A 20,249-nucleotide genomic window follows, 5' to 3' on the forward strand; every position below is an offset into this window, starting at 1 on the left:
GTATTTTTTCTGTTCAACAGATAAACGTTTCATTTGTCAGTACAGCTTACTTCCTCAGGAAAAGAGCTGAAGGTTATGCTCTAACAGAATGCCAATCACCCACCAAAACACTTGCTGTAAGACATATGATTATACTGTATCCCTCGGAACAATAAAAGGCATTGGGACCAATTTCAATCAGATGCTGCGGGGAGGGGGTCCTCTTAGACTGAAAAGGAAAGGGAATAATTCGGTTGGCGTGGTCACCAGTTTTGTCATACAGCATTAACATCCTGCTGTCATGCAATAATTTAAGCGTGCTGGTTTTACACGCTACAATTTGAACGGTGGATGGAAAGCTGTTAATGAGTCACCACACCAGGCTGCTCTGTGCTGCAGGAACAGGTAAGCAAAGAATTTGGCAACCTGCTCACAGGAGCACAGAGGCTAACAACTCATGTTCTTGTGATAGGAGTTCCTATAGTGTACGTTCATAATGATTATAGGACACACCAGGAGCGGTAAATTCCCAACAGTATTACACAAGCTACTACTGAATTTTATTTACTGAAGTTCTTTTTTTCCAAGAATCTTCATACACCAAGCCTCCTCCACACATTATGGGATATTATTTTCAATTGATAGGCAGGCGCAAAGTTTAAGGATTATAAATGGGTTATTTGCTAGAGCTCATGGAGCAATCTGGCAGCAGAATTAGGAGCAAGTTTGGCATTCCCACTATTTTGACTTTGTGCTTTAATCAAACTTTATATACAATCAAAGAGGTCCAGGAACTGGCCATACTATCTCTGATGTCAGGAACTGATTACAAAAGCACCAGTGGTGCTTGTTCTTGCCAGTACAGTTCCAGTCTGATAGAAAATTATTTGACTGAGGGCTGGTTCAGAAAGGAGCCATAAACTGATAATATCCACATTACTACAGCAACCAAGAACTTAATCTCTGATGGTTATTTCCCAAAGTAAATATTTAAATAAACTAACAACTAAAAAATAATAAAAAGTAATTAGAGATAAGCAAGGTTATGAAAGTTATTTTCTCATAGGTTGCACGAAATTTTATTTCCAAATCCCCTCAACATACGATGGGATTAAAAAGTCACTATGATAGAAATAGACATTATAATCTAAGAGCAGGTTTCCTCTTAACACCAAAAAACATTTCCTGTAATGGGAAGTTGTCATCAGACCCACGTAGTGGCAAAACAGGGTTGGTTTATTTTAGCGTTGTCTTAAGGAACACTTGGATATCCTGCCAGTATATTTGCACCTGCTTACAGCATCCAGATTGATTTGCCACAATGGAAGACTCCAAGTCACTCATCATAAAAGGTGCATCTCTTATCCAATAGTCCAGGAGGCATTATAAACCCACACACATCTTTATTCTTGCTTTTTTTCTTTCAAGATGAGAAAAAGTCTATTTTTCTGCCCTAAAATTTCCTAATCAGTATTCCTCTATTTCAAAAGCAAGCAGTCACCATTAATCTGTCTGTTGCATCTTTCCTTTATGTTCTTTAAACCCTCCAAAAACAGCATGCCAGGGGAAAAAAAAAAATAATCCATAACAAAGCATTTTAGTCTCATAATTTGGGAGTAGAGATTGCAGTGAACCGCAGCCAGGCAGGGCAGCGAGGCAGAGCGTCAGCCCGGGGTCTGCGGGCTGCCAGCTCCGTCATCTGAGCTTGGGGAGGAAGAGGAGGAACGGAGGCTGCAGCAGGTGCGGTGCTTCAATTCACAAGCGCAGTGACCCTCCGTAGGAGCATGGCAGGAATTTCAAATGGGATTAACCACCCGGACAAGGGAAAGGTCATACTTGACATTTCCACTGGAAATTCTAATGCAAATAGACCTCTGATACTCGTGACATTTTTTCACACGCATCTAGCAGCCATACATATGTAAAAGGAAAATGATAAAATGTGATGACTAATTTATGTAAATCTCATAAAGGCAATAACACCAAGGGCTGACTACATAGAAACATTAGTCAGGCAAAGCAGCACAATATCACTGTATTCCTCTTTTATTTGCTACCACTTTAAATTGGTTTATTTTGATAGAGTTGTTATTTGTTTAGCTTCCAAAAAGTGCTCAGTGCTGTACAAGGAGTAGGCCATAAAGCCCTTACTTGTAGTAAGGAGTGTAGTGATTTCTTGGCTTTATTTTGAATGGTTTTGATTATTGCAGTGGGGATAGGAGGTGATACAGGCAGAGGGAAAACCTAAGAGAGGAGCCTTATTTTGCCATCTGGGAAGCCAGTAATTTTTATAGCCTACCTCAGGCTTGAATTTTTACACACTGTAAAATCCTAGCTGAACACCCAAGGAAAGCGTGAATTTTTTTGAATTAGACCCCAGTGCAGTTCAAGCAGGATACTTAAAACATGAAGATTGCATGGAAAAATAGTTCTGCTACAACAAAGCTCTTCTCACCTCAAGGAGCCTTAACAAGAGGACTAAGGGATGCCTAGCTGCTTCCAAACACTGCAAGATCGGCTCGCAGTTACAGCTATTTCTACGCTGTATCTTGATAACCAAGTTTCCTGTCACAGTTGTCTTCTGCAGTCACCAAATTAGACAGAACATAAGTGTCTTGGTTAATCTATCTAAAGAAGAAAATCAAAGGTATTAGGCTGAACAACAGCAGAAGGAATGGATATTTTGGTTGTCATGCTTGTGTTGTTATTTTACAAAGCAGACTAAACTGCACAGCAAACCATTAGAAGTGCATGTGGTATCTGCAAGAGTCTCCCAATAAGGGCCGGAAAAATATAAACTAGACAAATATAAACTAAGTAGAGAAAACGCAACACTGTCATAGGTCTTATTCAAAGTTTTACTTTCAATGCAACTAAGAGCGGATTTTACCCCGCTTACTTTTATCACCTGTTGTATTTCAATATGTTTATTCCCGCACTTTAACATTATTTCAAAGGGCAGTGCCTCATTTTTCTGCAGCTGGGGGTGAGGAAAACATTTATTAAACTCCTTAAAGCCTGTTTATTTTTCTTAAGGCTAATTACCTGCCCGCAATGACTGAATTTTGTTTATTACGAGTTTTAAAATGACAAGTTCATCTCAAACCGGAAAACAGTGATACTTTAGCAACAATAAAAGGCCACAATCCTGCAAGCACTTATGCATATGCTTCACGTTTTGCATGTAAATAGTTCCATTGACTAAATGCCAGTTCTTTGAAAGGGAAGAAAAGGCTGAAAAGGAATCATTGTTTTCCCAGCAAACAGTGCTGGAGAAGAAAGGAACAAGTTAGGAATATAGAAAATTAACTCATTTCCCGTCTCCCACCACATGCACGCATATCCTGAAACTCGTGAAGTGACTTCAGCTATCTAAAGTTTCTTCTGTATGCAACCCAGTTTTTCAGCATCTTAATGCTTTATTAGTTTTCCAAGGCAATTTATTTAGGCAGATCTAACATGGCAAAAAAAAAAAAAACACTTTAAAAGATTATTCAAGACAAAACATTGTGAGCAAGCAACACCCAGCTCTGATATTCAGCCTCCTTGAAGTGTTTTGAAAGGGGAAAGGGGGGGGGGGGGGTAGGAATCAAACAAACCATCAAGGAAAACTGTATTTGAACACTGTAGAAATGAAATAATTCATCCCACACTTCCCTTAAGCTTCCCAGTTAGCTCCATCCCCATCTCCTCTGTGCTGGATAACCACAGGTGTATCACTTCAGTTAAAGTCACTCTAGGCTAGAGCTGGCAGGACTGATCAAAACAATATAGCTGCCATAACTGGTGACACTCTAGTGGCATCAGGGCTATGCCCAAATTATAACACGTCATGAGCCAAAAGTGGGCTTGGACCTAGTAGGGACAAGCCAAAGATAAGCAGCCCAGCCAGAGCAATTTCCACCTGAGCACAAGAGCTCTCCTAGGTGCCCTCTCCAGCCAAGGAGGAGGAGCAGCTCACAACCTTGACCAGAAGCCCACCCCTCAATAGAGGATGGGAAAGATCAAGCCTCAGTCCAAGAGAAACCTGTGGCTTGAGGCTTTCCAGAGCCAGGTAGCACACAGTAAAAGCAATTCAACAGCCAGCTCGACACAGTAAAACCTTCAGCAAAGCTGCAGCGCTGGAGGCAGGCAAGGAAGCGTGTGCTAAGTATGACACCAAACAAAAATGCAGGTTGCCCCTGTGCACCATCAGTGAGTTGCAAGGAACAAACCGTGACTGTGCAAGCAAGCACCAGCTTTTGGCAAGACAGAAATTACTTCAAGAAGGATAACCCTTGATTTATACTTTAAGAAGGATATAACTCTTGATTTAGGGCATGAAATGTCCACTTGTTGATGTGGGTTAGAGCATGACTTCCTCTGTGAGGATGTTATCACAGACACTACAGGGAGAAGCTAGGTAAGATAGCCCACATTAAAGCCCACACTGCTGTGGTTAGCTTGCTGAGGTTTCAGCTGGCTTGCCTATCTCTGTACTGCAACACTGCAGCCAGAAGTGTTGACATACATTTAAGACCCTTCATGTGTGGGCATACCGAGAGCGCCGTGGGCTGCAGACCAGCCTGGTGGCCCACAAGATGTACTCAGTGGGTAAAGAGTTGTCACTATCTGTGGAAAAAAATCTGAAAACATGCACAGACAGCTGAAAACAACATTACTAACAGTCACGGGCATCGTATCGGCTAACAGTGGCAAAGACATTAGTAAGTGGAAATAGCCTTATATTACACATACGTGGGTTCCTACACAGGACGATGAGAACTAGATATACGACTTTGCCTCATACTGGCTAATGTTTTTTCCACTTGATAAAAAGTCATGAGCTACTCTGAAGTTTCTTCTGCTATTATCAACTTCTTTCAAACCTGACTGAGTAACTAGCGTACTGCCATCACTGAACCCACATGAGAGATTTGACAAGTGGAAAGAATTAAAATAAATTTGCTAGCATGAATTTTCCTATAGCTGTTCTTCATCAATTCTCATTAAAAAAGGTACCCTGAACTTGCACAAATTAGAAACTGTATAAAAGCAATTTAGACTGGAACTACTGCTTTGAGGTTCCTTCCAACCTATTTTAAGATTAAAATTCCTTATAATAGCAATAACTTAGCATAGGGGAGAAGACGACAGAGCAGCAGTCATTACTCTGATTACAAGAACAGATATGGGTACAGCACGTGCAGAATGAATGAAGCTCTACAGCCTGTGTTAATCGAACAGTTTCTTGTAGCATTGAAAGCTACAGCTGATACAACCTCTGCTTCTCAGCTGCACTCAAGTTACCACCAGACAAAATCTTCCAAGCAGTGCAGCTAAATCTATACAAATATTTCAATGTTTCTTACTGTCCAAAAATAACCTTTTAATCGATAAAATGGGTGTGTGAGGGAAAATGCATGGAATTCATTAAGAATCATAAGCACACTCTTCCTCACGGAGAAGTCCTACGACATCTAACAGCGGTGAAACCAATAGGCTTGTATAGCAGATTGCCCTGAGAGTGCTCCAAAATTTTCTAGGCCCAGTGTTTTAGGGCTTGCTTCAGGAAATTTAAGTGAAATACTACAGCTTTTTTATCGCAGTGTCACATGCCAAACACCAGCTCCTCCGCCATCCAGAGGCTTCAGAGTTAAAAAGAATCACACCAGAAACTAAAATCACTATGGAGGTCATACAATCACATAACATAGTCCTTCATTTAGGATCTAACTTAATTCCAAATATTTCTGATTATTTCAACAGGATTCAGGTGAAGTCCCTGCATGCATACAGCAAGCATTACACCCTCATTTTAACACATCCTTCTGGAAAAACAGAAGCGGTTGGGGGAAAGAGGGCAGGAACTGCTCATCTGTGGTCTGCTTGCACTTACAAACATATGAACACATAAGCTTGTATCAGATCATGCTGTCCAAAAGACTATTTCACAGGGTGCACTACTACTCACAGGCTCCTAGTTACAGCTTTTCCCTCATTTCCCAAGTGTCCCCGCTTCACTTGCTCGTGATATGCCTTATTCAATGTCACTTCCATTACTTGCCAACACATTTTTCTTCCCACTTGCAAGCCTTTCGTTTGTGTGAAGACCTAAACGTTGCTACAGACAGCAAGCAAGCACACTACTAAGTCACTTCCAACCCCTATTATCTTGCTCCCAACAGAAGACCTCTTTCAAACAGCACCCTGGCAACATTTTCTTCTTCCACCCTTGGACTGACACAGAGAGGACAGGAACTGCTCTCTCAGATGTTAAAGATAGCAAGTGTTTTACCCACTCATCTCAGAAAAGATGGAACATCTGCTTGAAAGTCTTTTGTTGCTTCTCCTAAGCAATTAAAGCCAAGCCTGGCCAGACCTTCTTCATAACCTTCATAGCCTAAACACCTTTGCTCTTTGAGCTGCCATCTTGTTGTACGAGAGGCACAGAGCCCTTCCCTTTTGCTGCTGAGCATGGCTCACCCTGTGTCACTGCGTGATGCTAGAGCAACACCTGCAAATATATACTTGATGCTTCTAGGCATACACTGAAATCCTCCATCACCTACCAGCTTTCACGTAGACGCTCAGCAACTTCTAATCACGTACACTGGGCATACACAATCAACAACTAACCTGATCTTACCATTGGCCTGTAACATCTCAGTCAATCTAAAAATGTTCTTGATATTTATATATGAATATATGTAGTCAAGTCATTGGCAGATTTATTTCTATTTTTATGTGTGTGTGCATATACATATATATGTGTGTGTATGTATACACACATGCACACAAAAAAAAACCTAAATCAGCCAGTGACTTGAATGGCTTTAACACTGCTTCTGAAGAGGAACCCCCATAAGACAACACATGATTCTATCAGGTACAGAGCTAGCAAAAAAAAAAGAAAACAAAAAAACCCAAAATCCAACCAAAAAACCCTTTAGCTCAGATCTCATATGGGTAATGAAAACAAAAGTTCAGGCCTTTAAACACCAACATACGTAGAAATCAAGAATCAGACACCGTATTTGCAATATATACATTGCACATACATTTTTACCTGAGACGTGCGAGATTAGCTATCGCCAACATTGTCAGTCAAACTTAGGCTCACTAACAAGTTATCACGTACAACAATCTTTTGTATCAGACAAGAGAAAAATGGAAAGGGAGCTCCAGTAATACACAAATAATTACCTGCTGCACTTGGGGAACAGTTAAAGCAGAGAGGAGGAAAAAAAATTAGAAAAAAAAATCACCAGACAAAAACTACTCCCACTGTCAACTAGTCAGCTTCATGAAGTTACTCTTCCCTGCTAAATCAGCATGAACTGCCTCCTGTTTTCATGTTGAGGGCCCAAGGCTACATTTCTCCCTGCTGAGTAACAGGAAGACAGTGTTAGGCATGAGCCACAAATCTCCGAATATACCTGGTCATGCAGGTGTCTTGACAGAGAGCGCTTCAGAGTTTATTGTAGACCTTAATAAATACATTGTTCTTAGGTATTTAATTCTTGAATAAAACATTTTACACCCTAAAAGTGCAATTAAATGCATAAAAAAGTGAGATAACTCTTTGTCAAAGTTTAACCCCAGCTGGCAACCAAGCACCACACAGCCACTTGCTCACTTCCCCCCGGTGGGATGGGGGAGAGAACCAGAAGAGTAAAAGTGAGAACACTCGTGGGTTGAGATAAAGACAGTTTAATAAGTAAAGCAAAAGCCGCGCATGCAAGCAAAGCAAAAGAAGGAATTCATTCACCGCTTCCCATCGGCAGGCAGGTGTTCAGCCATCCCCAGGAAAGCAGGGCTCCATCACGCGTAATGGTTACTTGGGAAGACAAAATGCCATCGCTCCGAATGTCCCCCCCTTCCTCCTTCTTCCCCCAGCTTTAGATGCTGAGCATGACGCCATATGGTATGGAATATCCCTTTGGTCAGTTGGGGTCAGCTGTCCCGGCTGTGTCCCCCCCAACTTCTTGTGCACCCCCATCCTCCTCGCTGGTGGGGTGGGGTGAGGAGCAGAAAAGGCCTTGACTCTGTGTAAGCACTGCTCAGCAGTAACTAAAACATCTCTGTGTTATCAACACTGTTTTCAGCACAAATCCAAAACATAGCCACATACCAGCTACTCTGAAGAAAATTAACTCTATCCCAGCCAAAACCAGCATACTCTTTTTCATGGGTCCTTTTGAAAGACTTTGAAAACACATGGATGGTTCTTCTATGGAGAAGTACGTAGGACTGAAAACCTTCGTATCTAGACTAACTGGTGTTACTTCGCAAGTAATTCTTTAACAGACTTTAAAGGGGAAAGTACTGTGAAATGTAAGCAAAACACGCACATACAGAGAAATGCCTCTAAGTTCAGGAACAGCAACACTATCATTGTTTGCACAAACTGTATTTAACCTACTTGACTGTATCACACACAACACATGCATAGCAGACACACACACTGCGAGTCTTGGATCACACGATTAGGTATATGGTTTTTTCCCTAGAGCATCTCTGCCTCGTTTTATGTATATTTAGTGGGAAGGCGTTAATTTTTCCCCCCTCACACAGACATTGCCCTGTGTTGAAGCCTTACTACGCGACACTCAAACCCCACTCCGCAGTCAGAATGATTATTTACTTCAACAGTTTTCCTGCGATGCTGTTCACCCCAGTAACCACTTGCTTCACATGCACTAATTTGTCTTAACAACCCCTGCGAGACAGATATCATTAACCTGCTTGTTTTAAAAGATAGAGCGTGAAGCTAATTGGCTTTTGAGCAGCAAAATTCTGGCAGAAATCAGTTGCCCCTGTGACTACCAGTAGGCAGCCTAACAGAAACACACAGGTCCCTCACCATCCTCCCCACATTCCTTCATCAAGTGCATATTACTTTTAACGTAACAGATGATCATCACCGCTCCAAGTGCCAGCTCCGAGGGGGTCTTTATTACCCTGAAGGACAGCGGGGTGGGGAAGGGAGGCAGTGATGTCAAACACATCCATCAGATTTGGGGCTCAGTTTGAAATGCCTGGGAAGTGGCAAATGGCACGTGATGGAAAGGCTCTCCAGCTACCTCTACGGGCTTAGGAGCACTGCAGGCCAGCTCCCCAGGGTGCCAGGGCAGGCATCCAAAAGAAACAAAGAACACACAATTATTTACAGCCTGCAAAAAATGAAATTTCAAGTGACCGGGGTTAGAAGACACATACAATTGTCCAGGGCAACAACCATTTACTTTACACAGACTGCATCCCTTCTTTTCCTACACCTACCTGCTGCGCTCAGCCCTCCCAAGCACCCGGCCCGGGGAGAGCCTGGGGGCAGACCCGCTCTGTGCGCCAGCCGGGGCTGGAGTGTCTCAACAAAAATAAAACTGCATGCGATGTAACCGATGACCACATATGCCTACCCACAAACCGTGCACGGGGAACCCTAACTCTGATCATTCCTGGTTTGCGAGGGCCTACCAAAAAGCCTTAATAATGTTATTTTACTGCAGACTTCTGCATGCAATTGTCTTTTATAACAAAAAATAAAAAGAGAGGGGGAGCAGGGCGGGGAGAGAATGTATGTGGTATGGTGCAGGATTAGAAATTTTATCTCAAATGCTTGATCTAACAAAATAACCAATGCCATTAAATGCTTTTCATTCCCTGTATAGGAGCTGGACTGCATTCAAGTCGTGGGAGCCAGGAGAAGCCCCCAGCCCCTACGTGGGGGTACCTGCCCCAGCTCCCCGCGATGGTGGCACCTTGGCTGGGCACCATTCCTCACCAGGTCCAGGGTTCCGGCAGCTGCAGCCCAGACAGCCGGGGAACAAACTGCCATCGTGACACAGAACGCGTCCAATTCACACCGCAGACGTTCGCGTTGTTTCCCAGATGAAGGAGCAGCCTTGACAGAATTAAAAAGCTGCTGATGAATCAGTGAGCGCAAGAGAGCTCATTTTTTTTTTTTTTAAAGGTTACTATTTAAGGGAGCAGTGTGGTGCACACCAGTAACAAAGGGATTGTGGTAACCAACAAATTATTCCCTGTAGAAAATTCCTACAAAATTGGGTAATGACAGAACGCAACAGAAAAGCTCCATCAGGGAAAAAAGATAAAAATAAAAAATAATAAAAATCCAAACCTAAAAAAACCACGAAACACAAAAACAAACACTAAAAACCTTGCAGAACAGTGATCTTTCTCCTTTAACTTCTACAGGACTGGAAACCAGATGTTTTTTGGTTTTGGGTTTTTTTTTTTATTTTACCAGATTGCTGAAGACTAAGCTGTCTTGAACACATACTGAAAACCTAATTAAAAAAAACCAACCCAACTTTCTTGATTATAGCTTTTGGATCACTGAATAACCTACAGGATAACAGCTTCTCTCCTGCTATTTCTAAGTCAGACCAGATCAAGCTGGAGGGGAAAGGTGGGTTTGGGGTTTGTTTGGTTTGGTTTTAGGCTAAAGCTCAAGGATAGTTTACCTGTTTATTTAGGAAAGAGATTCCCACCCACCCCCAAATAGATGCAGTACATTTTATGTTTAATAAAAAATAACATAAGAGTAGATAATCAATATGCCAAGTGAGGTATAATGCACAATCAGTTCTAGGTTTTGGGTTTTAAAATTTCTCTAGAAACCCCTGTTTTTCTGCTGACTACATTTTACAGAATTTCTTTAACCTTCCTTAAACACCACCTCTTTTCTGTCTACAGGTAGCTAGCAAGCCTCCTCTTTCTAAAGCTATCAAAACTGCTTTTTGGAAGAGAAAGACATCAGCCATTTCCTCCAGGGCCTGAGAGCATCTCCCCAGAAATAACTCCTCTGGCCACCCTGTCAGTGAAACACAGCGATTCAAAGCTCAACGCCAGCTGGAGGGTTTGGCCTCCTAGTTTTGGGACAGGTTTTAGCTCACCTGCCTGCACAACCAGGCATGAAAACCCTGTAGAGAGAAACAAGGAGTAGTTTTGCTCCTCACCGTCGAGGAGTAGCTAACGGCTTGGAAAGCAGCAGGCAGCAGTTTGCATCAGTGCGCAAGACGAATATAAAAACCAAACCAAAACACAATTTGTTTTGCAGTTTATTAAAGGAAATGTTTTCATATAATTAATCATGGTCCGCGAGGCTGCTTTATACAACGCTGTTCCTCCCTACCCCCAGCCATCCCACATGAGGCCTTAGCCGGACTAAAATTTTGCAAAGCCTTGCATTGTTCTCCCTGACACCGGATCAGCGAACACAAAAAAGCAACTGCCAGCTCAAAAGCAATCCGGTGATAGAGCCTGGTGCTATCTAATCAAGGGCAAAAGGTCACTTCCGAACAACTGGGCAATAAAAGATTATTTCCAGCCGCAGAACAGAAAGGCCCAGTGGTGGATGCTTGAAAGAGGGGGGTGGAAGGAGGGCAAAAGGGCTCCCGTCTGTGGGAGGAAGTGCATTGAATAAAGCCAGCAGACGGGAACCATCTGGCTTTGTGCGTGGTCTGTTCTTCAGAAGAGAGAGAAAGCCCCCTCAGCGGGGCCAGTGACTCCGTGCAATGATTCAAACTTTTCTTTTTTTTCCTCCCCCCCCCCCCCCCCCCCCCCCCCCCCCCCCCCCCCCCCCCCCCCCCCCCCCCCCCCCCAATTTAAAAGCAGCTTTCCCATGCACCAAGAAATTGGAAAAGGGAACTTTCCCAACGGGCGGACATGTCTTATCAAATGCTAGCTGCAAGACGGAGCCCGCGTTTTAATTTGGTCATGATAGATGGCTCTTATCAGGGAGCAAGGCCTGTGGATAACCAGACGGGGCTTTTTTGTTTGTTTTGTTTTTAAGGATGGCTTCAGAAGAAACCTCCTAGGGATGGAGCACACTCAAATTCCCAGCCCACCCAATACACTGGTCACATTTGGTCACATTTTTAAACGGCAAACAGCATTTTCAGTGGTACCACCTTTATTATGTATACTTCATGCATTTTCCCCCTTCCTCTTGCTCTCCACTCGTTATATGGCCTCATTTGAATGAAAGCAAGAAAATAAAAGGGCCAGATTACATTCAGTCCAGTTGCCATGGCCTGTGGGAGGGCAGAATTGCAAACACTTCAGTACAAATGGTACAATCCCTCCTCCCTCCCTTCACCCCTGCAGTTGTCCTACATGTCCTCACTTTCCCTCGCTACGTGGTTCGCACCGGAGGCCCTTGGCACTCGGCAGCAAGGAGCTGAATCTATTCAAGCTCCCAGACACCTCCTCCGTTCACTAGTGAATTAACTTTAAGCATGCAAATCACACTAATCCAGAATTCACAGGAAAGGAAGTCAGGAGGGTTCCCAGTGCTCTGGGAAATATTTTTCCTTTTGGGAAGGGGGGGAGGGGAGGGGAGGGTCATTGCACTCTTCTTTACGGCTCGCTGCAGGTCACTCTGGCTCATCTCAAAGAAAGTTTAGTTCAGAGGCTCAGCTTAACATTCATTGGTTTCTAAATCTGAACCTCTTGAGCAATTGTCCCAGCAAGCCCAAGGATTCAGGCCTGAGCAAATAGCCACCGACTAATCCTGCTGTAGTAGGGGGGAAACGAAGCAGTTAAATGTCCAGTTTATCAACAGAAAACAACAACTGAGCCTTTGTCCTAACAGGGTGCATTAGGAAACCGTTTGGCAGGGCTCATCTGCACGAGGAACCAAGGCAGCTGGGAAACACCGACATACGTTTTAGAGAGATCCATGAAGACACTGGACGAGAAAAATATTCCTTACATGGATTTTCTGCAAGGTCACCTTCAAAAAGGAAGAAAAACTCAAGAATTCTGAATAAGCCTGACACAGCTTGCCACTTGAGGGGCTTTGTTTAAACAAACAAACAGAAAAAACCAAACCACCAAAAAGCCCACAAAGCAAGAGTTAAAACTGAGAAACATGAGAAACATGACACAGCAGATCCTCTGCCATAGCCTGCTTGCTACAGGACAGAAAAAACCCACTACCAACAGCAATTTGACCAAATGGTCAAACCAAGGACTGCAACAGCTGCAGTATTTATTCTCTACAGCTCTGCAAAGCTAAGGCACCCTGCAAAGATACCAGTGTTTCTGCTATAGTCTCAACAAAAGACTAGATATCAAACAGATATGGAAATGTGGAATATAATTTGGAGACAGAAAGCTAACAAAGGAAAACCATGGAGTTGAAATGGACCACTATAAAGTGGGTAAAGAAACCCCAATGTCACTCCCCCTGCCTCTCACTTTTTTTTTGCCACTCAGTACTGATCTATTCTCAGTTTTTACCCAACTAAGGGTTTCTAATCAGTCACAGACATTTTTCTCTAAGGATTTTTAGACACCCAGAACGTGTTGGAAAAGCACAGGCAAAGGACATTTCCACTATGTTCCCTGTTTCCTCAAGAGCTGAGGAAAAAGCCCTGTCCTGGTGCTCAGAGCGAGGTATAACACCCATATAGCACACGTGGAAACGGCATTCCACCCGCTCTGCAAACCCAGTGGGAAAACAACCTGAAGGTGGAAAAAAATTCCCAAATTTAAAGCAGGTGAGCCTCACGTTAAGACTGCTGCTGCTTTAACAGCCACTTTCAACACTTAAGAAAGTGAAACCACTTATTGGAACAACAAAGTTCTGTGCAAGGAGAAGGAGATACCTAAGAAATGTGTCCCCAGAGCAGCCCACCTACAGACAAGTCAAGGCTAGATGATGAGGTTATCATCAGGAAGATCACAGCCCCAAACTCCTAGGTCACAACCTACAACAGGAACTCTCACAGAGCTTTTAAAGAGAAGCAAGTCTAGCCTTTCCTGGAGCACCCAAAAAGAAAAACCCACCCAAAGGGATGCTTCCACGGCCCAGCGGTACAACATTCATATTCCAGTCACAACGGAGACAAACGTCTTCACTGCAGTGGGGGCAGTTTCTACTCCCATGTACCATGACTAAAAACCTAAGGACCCACAGTTATTTCAGAGCTACACCGGCATTCTTTGAGGCCAGAGTGTGCCCCACTAGCCCTACGCTAAACAGCCACCCTGGTTTCCACTTCACTTAGCATTAATTACAAGCCTCTTTCTTGGATAGCTTGGCAGCTTTGTGGTTCAAGGGGGAAAGGAAAAAAAAAAAAAATCTCATCCTATTAAGTATAGCCCAGCGACCAAAAGACTCTGAAAGATAGGAAACCCTTCTCAGCATGAACAAACAGCAGAGTTGCACTTGAAACTACAGGTTTTAATTGCAAGTGGCATTTCCAAGCCACCCTGCTCCTGGGGCCACCTTGATGTGGGCAAGGCATGCTAGCAGACAGTTAATACCCTCAAACAAACAGCTTCCCATTCCCAGCCACATACAGGGCTTGCAAGGTTTTAAACATGCACCATTTGTATCACAAAAGCCACCCAAAGCCCCTGTCCTGGACAAGGCTCATCTCTAGTTAGAAACCCAACAAAGAATAAGCGTACCTTCGTTTGTTAAGTAGCTCGATTTGGTCTCTCTGGCAGGCTCAAACCAAGCATTTTGCAGAGAGCAGATACTATAATTTACATACCAAAAACCTGTAGCTTAATCACAAATCACAGGCCAGCTTTATTACCAACACACTTTCCAAAGTGCACACTACAGCATCCAGTACCCAAGCAGAGACTCACCAAATACAGGCCTCACACTCCAGCATGGCTCCAGCGAAAAAGAAAAATGCTGCGGGACTCCAGAAGGCACGCAGGAACATAGCCCACCTCTCCTGCAATAACCCCCCTGGGTTTAAGGCTGCAGGTCTTGTGGCAAGCCTGGAGAAGATCAAGACAGACTATGAGCTGTATCAAGAAGAACAAGGCTGCTTAATACCCCTACATATAAGCAAAGGCCCTTGTCCTGGGTGTCCCCTCAGCTGTGGTAAATTTGCACCTGCTGATTTTGTGGAGTAACACAGCTGCTCTTGAGGGGCAGAAACGAGCCTGCCACAAAGGCCTCTGGTTGCTCAGAGCTTTCAGGGCAGGTTTTTTTTCATTTTCACCTGAATTTACAGATTCTGGAGCATTAGTCTACCATGTTCTCAGTATCCTAACTTGCTTAGCCAACAATGCACACGTGCACTGCTCTGTCTTGCTGATTTGGGATCCTTTAGGTTTGTGCCCTGAGGGAAATATATTCCAGTAATCTACTGCGCAGATTAGGCATGCAATCACTATTTCTTACATCCAGTTGTAAATCATACAGTTTCCTGCCTAGGTCTAGATAAGAATATAACCCCTAGGCTATGCACCAGCTGACAATATCAAGTCCTTTTGTTAAGGAAATGATTGCAGATGACTGAGTGCTTTCACCTGTTTCCCTTTGCCAGGTAGCATCTCCTCTGTATGCCTGGACTGAGCTGAAGCTACCAGAGATGAGCAGCAGAAACTATTTCTCCCCTTAGAAACTTGAAGCTGAGACTCTTTAGACAAGAAATGCCATCGGGAGTCTGGCTAAGGGTCACAGCTCTCCATTACGCAGGGGTACCATAGCAGGCATGCACAGGCAGGGCCAGGAAGCCCAAATACAAGGGATGGGATGAGGAGGAGACAGGACTAGAACTACATCCAGCCAGCCGGAAAGGAGCGGGAACCAGGGGCACGGATAATGCCACAGGGGCATCAAGGAAAGACCAAGGCAGGCAAGAAGAAGGAAGGATTCAGGTCGGTGACTGCCACCAGCAAGCCAGGTAAGCACTTAGGGAATGGATGGCATCACGCCATGTACTCGAGCAGTATTAGTGGGGTTTGCAGAGCAGTCCTGCAAGGCAGTGGTGGGACCAGCTGTGGTGCGATGGCCTCACCGGCCTGAGCAGGGAAACCATGTGGCTGTCCCAAAGAGCAAACACTGACAAGCCAGCTGGTTAACAAGGTACTGCCAATACTGGAACCAGTCCTGTCTGCCGGTCCTTCCAAGAAGATCACAGACCTGGGGATCTGGGCTCTGACAGAAAACAAATCCTAAGACTATTTATCCTTGAGGAAGAGCTGCTGTCATCATGCTCAAGGACAGGACAAAGAGAGCAATCAGAGATCACTCCACTGGCGTGGGAGAATTGCCATGGTCCCGTAGCTCCGGCAGTGCCACCCTGGCCTGATTTTAATTGCCAGCGAGTCCTCATGGTCTTAACCTGTCCTGTAGAGATCAGCTGCAAAAAGGGGGCTTTGCCTCATACCTCCTCTCCGGCTGTTGAAGCCAAGGCTCGAGGGCCGTGTTAGTGGCGCTCCCCTACCTCCCACCTGGCCTTACAGACCATCCCCTGCGTTTCCAGCGCAGGAGGGCAAAAGAGACAGAGCCACCTCCACCCAAAACGCTCCCTTTATAACGGTATCCTGGTGAGATCTGGCTCCTGTGGCCTTCACTTGGGGAAGTGCTTAACTCCAGTTATGTTTGAGCCTCGCAGCCTTCAGCTTCCAGCCCTTTTCATGCCCTGTGGCAGTCCTGCTGGGGAGAGACTGCTTTAAAAGTAAGGCGGTTGCCGAAGAAGGGCGTATAGACTATGTTGCACGAAATCCTCAGCCTTGCTCTGTGGAGTGCAGTACGGTGAGATGGTGTGCAAAAGCGGGGAAGGATGGGGAAGTAAAACCAAATGCTACCACCTATCCAAAAATGCCAGGAAGAGTGCTATCTCTAAATAATAGGAGATAAAATCTCAAGTGTCTTCCAAAAACTTAAATGAGGATATATAAGCCTTTAAAACGGTCACCTTTGAGACCAAAATTTTTGCACCTAATGGTGCCTTCTTCACATGCTGCCTTCTTACTAATGCCTCCAGAAAGCAGAATAAAAAATACTTTGTACAACTCAGATACGTATGTAATAATTTTGCAGTGTGTTTTTGAAGCACAGTACCAACACAGAGCAGTAACATCTCATAAAATACCCATTATGGTCAGAATTACCTGTACTGTGTGGAAACAGAGGCAGGAAGATGGGATGTTTTGCTTGTCCCTGAACAAGGTTGAGATTTGAAGGAAGATCTTCCTGGCTTGCTTAGTCTTTTTGTTCACACTGCTTCCTACACGCATGAAGTATAAGATCACAGTTTATCAGGACGGCAGGTTTTTTCCCGAGAAAAGACGACTATGAAACAGGTTCCACCACTGCTTATTTTCAGACTGGGGAGTGAAAGTTGTCTCTACAGAAGGAAGACCTGGGGTCTGAGGGTCTGCTGGCCTCCCTTCACACTTGCATCTCAGCCAAGGCTGAAGCCAGCTTGGGGAATTTTAAAAAGCGTTTGCCCTTCTGACTCTGGTGTATCATCACACAACCTTGTCCAACTCATCCATTGTTTTGTTGCTGTCGTCGCTCGCATTTCTTCTGTCTTTAGCCCTTACTACGCAGTGACTGGGTTCGCCTCTGTGGGATGCTTACCACCGTAGCTGCAGGCTCCCTCCAGCATGCTGCAGGCACGAAACCGAAAACTCTGATGTCATGTCTCGTAACCCATCAAAAAGTGCCTTGTTTGAAACAGAGAGATCAGATGAGATCATTAGAAGTTTTAACTATTCTCTTTTTTTGGCATACCACCTACTTATCTGGGAGGCATTGCGAGAGGATATTGTAAAGGTTACATAAAATCAAAACAAAGTTGTCAGGCATTCCTCTGCCCATCATTTGTTTTGGCAAACTTACATCCTCTGACAAACATGATGGAGGCATCATTTTCTGCAGCAGAACATCACGTACGAGCAAGGCTGACGAACAGAACAGTCTGCCCAAATGCGCTGGGGAGATTTTAGATGTAAGAGAGGAAAAACTTTGGTTTATGCTGAGTGCATATGCAAATATCCCCACGTATCATCTCTGTGCCCACAGAATGCAAAAGCAGGAGGAGGAAGGTGTTACCTATCATACAGCTCGTGTCACAGGAGATATTTGTATCATTAATTTTATTTTACATAAACACTCCGGAAGAGACAGAAAGACCCTTTGCCAACATGTCTCAGTGAAAGTCAGAAAGCAAGCCAGAGGAAGAGATGAAAAAAAAAAAAGCAAGAAAAAAGGACTTCACTGAGTTCAAGTGACTGCGGGTGGGATTCACCTCACTTAAATTCAGCCACCTAAATGTTAGGCATCTAGTTTTACCTGTTTAGCTATGATTCCTCAACAGCCATCACAGCCAGGTACCTCCAGTGAGAGCTTTACCGCACTGACCTTAGGCCGGGCTGAATCACCCGCCAGTCCTACCTTTCTCATCCTTCTGATTGCAGAGGAAGCCCAGGCAACCAGCCTGGCTGTCAGCTGTCAGAAAGCTGAGCAGCTAGTAGCAGAGCTGAATCCCAGCCTACACAGCAAGGCTTTCAGATGGCCATAGCTCGGTGGGGAATCTCGCTAACAGAAATTAACTCCCTCCCATCAAGGTTTTTATTTTGGCCATCTTTGCAAGCCTGCCATGCAGTTTATACCAGTGATTTATTTCCAGATAAATTCAATGCTGAAAGAGTCGTGGATGCAGTCAAGCAACATCAACCCAATTACCGAAACAGACTATCTGGCCACAGCACCCTCCAGGTCAGACCAGAGGTTCATTCGGCAGAGACAGTCACTGGCAGTGGCAATGCTCGTGGCAGGAGGTGCTGCGTAGAGAGAACACTGGAGCCTGGCTCAGTTGCGTTGGTTGGGCTTTTCTTTTGATTAAAACATAAGCTTAGGCTCTCCTCTTGCTCTACGATACCCTTATTAAGGTGGGCGGCAAGAACGTAAGAGCTGGTGCCGTTGAGAGGCACCAGCCTGGCTCCTGTACTCTTACCTGTGTGCGCCAAGTAAGAAGTGATAGTTGCAGTGAAATGGCAAATAATTGTTGAATAAGGGGAAAACAGATATTTTATCTCAGCAATTCTAAGTCAACTACTGTGCTGAGAAGTACTGATCAGCAGTATCGTCCCCTGCCAGGAAAAGGTAGGAGAGTTGTTTGAAAGAAAATGAGTGTATTTATAATGGAAAAAAATGCCCCTTACTCCTGTAACAGAAGTAAAAATGCAGTGAATGCCTATGATGTCGAGTTCCAGGTGGACAAGAATTGAAAAAAAAAAAGGGGTTATAATTATGTTCTCTTGATGCAGAGAAATGGTCTTTCTTGAACACACATACAATATAAAATCACTTTTCTTCCCATTGGTGTAATTAGCTTCAATGAAACTTCACAAGTGAATTTTAAGAGTATTAAGGTTTACAAAACCTCAAGTGCGAAGCGTGTAGATAGAAAAAAAAAAAGCATCTAAGTGCTCCTCTTCATTCACACCCCTGCAATCGTTCCGCTCCCAGCTCTTCCCTCACTGCTGTGGCCCTTACACATCACAGTCAATGCTTGGCTTTATCTTGATCATTTAAAGTTATCAATTAAAGGCAAAATGGACTTACAAGTTCAATATTTTTAAAGCCAGTAGCCTGTAGTTAGTTTCTGAAATCCATACGTAGGAACCGAGTTAACTTGATTTTCAGAAATTTTGAGATTGCATCGCCCAGAGAACAAGGCCAAATTTGAGGTAGCCCTTATATGGACTTGTGAGCTTCACTCCAGGCTCCCATCCCACAGGATCCATCAAGCTGAATTTGCAACTAAATCCAATGCATTTGTTTCTCCGTTCTACGTGGAGCTGTTGAACCTGCAAAGTGCATTTTTGTTCTCTCAGGTGTATAAACACAGGCTGGTCCATGTAACCTGCACATACACACACTTCTGCAACAACGGAGTGTAAATCGGGAACTCCTGGATTCTTTGGTATAAATTCAATTTGAAAGAGGAAGAAAAGAAATAGGAGATGGGCACCCTCCTGCTTTGGCTGGTACTTCCCTTACCTGTACTGGTGAGGCAATCCTTGCCACGTTTACTGGGCTGTGCTAAAAGTTATCATTCATGACTTTTAGATTTGAACCTTACAGGAGAATCTCCCAGCTCCCAGAGGGAGAGATCAGATACCTCAGGATTTCTACAAGGTTTAGCAACGGGTGCTTAGTTACCTTTTAAAGAAAGAGACCTGCAACATCCAGGGCACGTCTGGACATCTGAGGGAGGCATGTGGCTTTCCGAGGGCAAGTGGAAGCACTGTTGCAGAGTCGCAGGTGGGAAAGGTGATGGGCACATACCTGGGAAGGACTCTTAACAGCGCGGCGACCAGAGAGGTACGGCAGCCTGATCTCTGCAGCTGCACGCTGGTCACTGAGGGCTAGTTCTGGTCACTGAGGGCTAGTTCTGCTTCCCCTCCGGAGAACAGAATCTAATGAACCTGAAAATTAAGCGCAGGCACACAGGAGGTGCTTACACTGCTAGAGAATGAAATAGAGAACAGGA

At 44.2% G+C, this 20,249-nt stretch overlaps 1 long non-coding RNA gene across 2 annotated transcripts in view; it reads right to left on the reverse strand.

Moving 5' to 3' along the window:
- The window catches only part of LOC127015770 (uncharacterized), a 272,322-nt gene extending 257,591 nt beyond the window's left edge, over positions 1–14,731 (reverse strand). For both annotated transcript variants that reach the window (XR_007766374.1, XR_007766373.1), the window contains exon 1: positions 14,593–14,731. This is a non-coding gene — a long non-coding RNA (uncharacterized LOC127015770). The remainder of the gene's footprint in view (positions 1–14,592) is intronic.
- Between the last annotated feature and the right edge of the window lie 5,518 nt (positions 14,732–20,249).

The sequence above is a fragment of the Gymnogyps californianus genome, chromosome 4 (assembly GCF_018139145.2).
Source record: "Gymnogyps californianus isolate 813 chromosome 4, ASM1813914v2, whole genome shotgun sequence".
NCBI classification, from domain to species: domain Eukaryota; kingdom Metazoa; phylum Chordata; class Aves; order Accipitriformes; family Cathartidae; genus Gymnogyps; species Gymnogyps californianus.